This window comes from Talpa europaea, assembly GCF_964194135.1.
Source record: "Talpa europaea genome assembly, chromosome: 16".
NCBI classification, from domain to species: domain Eukaryota; kingdom Metazoa; phylum Chordata; class Mammalia; order Eulipotyphla; family Talpidae; genus Talpa; species Talpa europaea.
In genome coordinates this window covers 42,711,068-42,714,303 of record NC_140084.1, presented here as the reverse complement: position 1 = coordinate 42,714,303, position 3,236 = coordinate 42,711,068, and positions in this window count along the sequence as shown.

Genomic DNA, 3,236 nt, shown 5'->3' with positions numbered 1-3,236 from the left:
CCTCCGGCCACAGCGCAATCGATGCCAAACTTTCCTCAGAAGTTGCTGGGCACCCTGCAGGGGGAGGGGGCAGGGCCGGGCTGTCCCCAGCCCTCCCCCCCAGCTCCGGGCTCCCAGGATTTGGCACTGCCTGCCTGGCACAGCGGGGCCCCTAACCGGCTCGGTTCAGCGGCCGCCTTCCCGGCTCCCCTGCCTCCTTCTCTCCCTCCCGAACTTCAGGCAACCCTTTCTCCGCCTCTTGGCTCCCCCTCTGCCTCCGCCCACCGGGCGGGAGCCCAAGGGGGCCACCTGGACTTGGAGGGGTTAACTGAGAGAGGAGAGGACCAGCCCCATCTTAAAGGGGCCTGGGAGGGAAGCTGAGGGGGGAAGGGGCTCCTCGTGTCTGTGCCCCTAATCCTTGGCCAGCAGGGAGGAGGCTGTGTGTCTCTACCCGGCTCTGGGCGCTGTCCCTCTGGGCTCTCTCTGTGTCTGGTAAACATTCCTCCAGATCTCCACTCCCCTCAGTCTGTGTGACACCCCCTTCCCTGCCTCCACCCCCCAGCCCAGCCCCAGCCAGGCCTCCCTTGTCCCTCCACTCCCCCTCAAGCTCACAGCTCCTCAGCTACACACACACACACACACACACACACACACCATTGACACAGGCTGGGACAGGCAGAGACACGCAAGGGCTCGCTGCTGGCCCACGGACACACTGACAGACATATTCAGACTAGCCGGGCCAGGGACTCTATTCCCAGAGAAAGCTCAGGAATGGGAGGACAATGCCCTGGGCATCCATGGTGCGGCTCATTCCATACAAGAGACCCCCATGGGCACAGAAACAGGCAGTCTGTGTGTGGGTACCCAGTGGGGTGCTCCCAGGCGTGGCTTGGCATCCCAGTTCTACTCCTGAGCAGGTGACCTTGCAGGTGACTGCCCTCCCTGAGACTCAGTTTGTCCATCTGTAAGATGGGAATAAGACTAGAAGCTGCTTGGCAGGCTTGAGGGCAGAAGTCCTGTGTCTGTGCACATGCGGCTCTTGGCACGTAGTACGGACAGCTGATGAGTGCCCGTGACTTTTGCATCTCATCTATCACTGTGCTCGTGCACGGCTATCTCGCTTGGGCCACACTGTGTATGCTTGTCCTTGGCATCCGGTGCCCGTATGTTGGTACTGCTGCATGTCCATTTCCCTGCCCCTGTGTGTCTTGCACCTGCAAGCCTGGGGGTCTGTGCGGGATGAGATGGAGCATTGGTGTCTCCGCTTTGGGACATTCTGCTTGTGTATCAGTGTCCTTACACCTCATCACCAAATCCAGTCCATTCAGCCTCCCTCTTGTCACCCCATCCTACCTGGACCCTACTTGGCCTGCACTCCCTCCAGCCCGGCTCCCATTCAGCAACCAGAGGGATGTTTCCAAACCCCAATCTGACCCTGTCCCTCCCTCTGCCTTCCTAAGCAGTCTCGGCTGTGTCCCATTTCAGTAAGGGCCTCGCCTCCACCCTGCCACTCTGCCTGGCCCTTGGGTCCTCCCCCTTGCAGTAAGTTTCCAAATCCATGGGGTTTCAGCTTCACCAACCTCTGTCCCATCTACCCCTGCACCCCCCAGTTCCCAGGAGCTTTCTGGCCTGGAATCTTGCTCTGGCCTCCTCCCTGGCCCCCATTCTCCCTCTTTTTCACTTGTCTACCACCTGATGGATATTTCTCAATGCCTCCTTGCCCCACACCTTCCGAGATAAACCCCAAATGGCTGCCATGTTCCCGTAGCCCTCCTTTCCCATCCCCAGGCTCCGTTCCCTTGCTCACAGGACTGGGGGTAGGCACATCCTCCTGCACTCTTTGTTCCCAACTCCTACACACCCCTCAGCTGCAACTCAATCGCACACTCTCCATTGCGTCACTGTCTGACCCCTCCCAGTCTCATCTAGGTCCTGTTCACTGTCCTTTGCTTTGGTGGCACCTAGCCATGGTAGATTTATTGGTGTGATTATGTGTTTGTCACATCTGTCTCCTCCCGCTGGCTGGTCGCTGGGCTCTGGGAGGTGAGGGACTGGTCTCTCGCTACAGCTGGGTCTCCACTGTGCATTCTCTGCACAAAGCCTGCCATAAAGGAGACATAGTTGTGGCTTTTGGGGGGGGGGCGCAAATATGCACCAAGGTCAGCTCACTTGTTTGAATGCAATTTACTTTTTTTTTTTTTCAAGATTTATTTATTTATGCATGCAAGAGCTGGGGTACAGGCCAGAGATGCAAGGGGGTGAGTGGATTCACCAGAGACAGAGCAGGGAACAGAACACAGGCAGACTGAAATACATTGCTGAGGGGAGCAGCGGGAGAGACAGGAGAGGTCTACTGTGCCATGTGGGTCAGCTCCCTGGCTGGCCGGGGATCGAACTTGTGCTGTAGAGGCTGCGGATTGCTTCATAGTGCAGTGCTTAACCCCTTGTTCCACCAGGGAGGCCCTGAATGCAATTTACTTTCAAGGGCATTTTAAAAATGAGGTGGACAGGGGCCTCCTTGGTGGTGCAGGGGTGAAAGACACAGCCCTATCAAGCCATTGGCAGCCACTGCAGCACGAGTTTGATCCCTGGCCAGCCAGGGAGCTGACCCACATGGTGCAGCAAACCTCTCCTGTCTCACCCGCTGCTCCCCTCAGCAGTGTATTTCAGTTAGTCTGCCTGTTCTGTTCCCCAATCTCTCTGGTGAAACCTCTCACCCTCTACACATGTAGCCTATACCCCAGTTCTTCCACGGAATAAAAGAAGACCCGACAATTGAGTGGGAGGTGGGGTGTAGGGAACCTTGGGGTCCTGATTTGAACTATAAAACACAAATCATTAGTCCATCAGGCAACCTTGAAAAGAAATTGCAGACATGCTTTTGGGTTAGATGAGAAAATGGTCATTGTGGTTATGATTTTTGAAAAGCTAATTTTACCGGGGCATTATTGTTTAATAAAATCTGTTGGGGAATCATGAAAAATTTGTCATGGCGATGGTTAGAAAGCATGGTGAAAGTATTTAATGCCACTGGATTATACACTTATAAATGGTGAAAATGATAACTATGTCTATTTCACCAGCTGCACACAAAACTAAAAGCCCACTAACACTACTTTTGATTTGGGGTCTTGTACTTCTTTTTTAGAAAAGATTTCTTTTTATTTATTTATGAATATAAGAACTGGAGTATAGGCCAAAGGTGCGGGGATGGGGTGGGGTGTGAGTGTGAGAGATGATTCGCCAGAGACAGA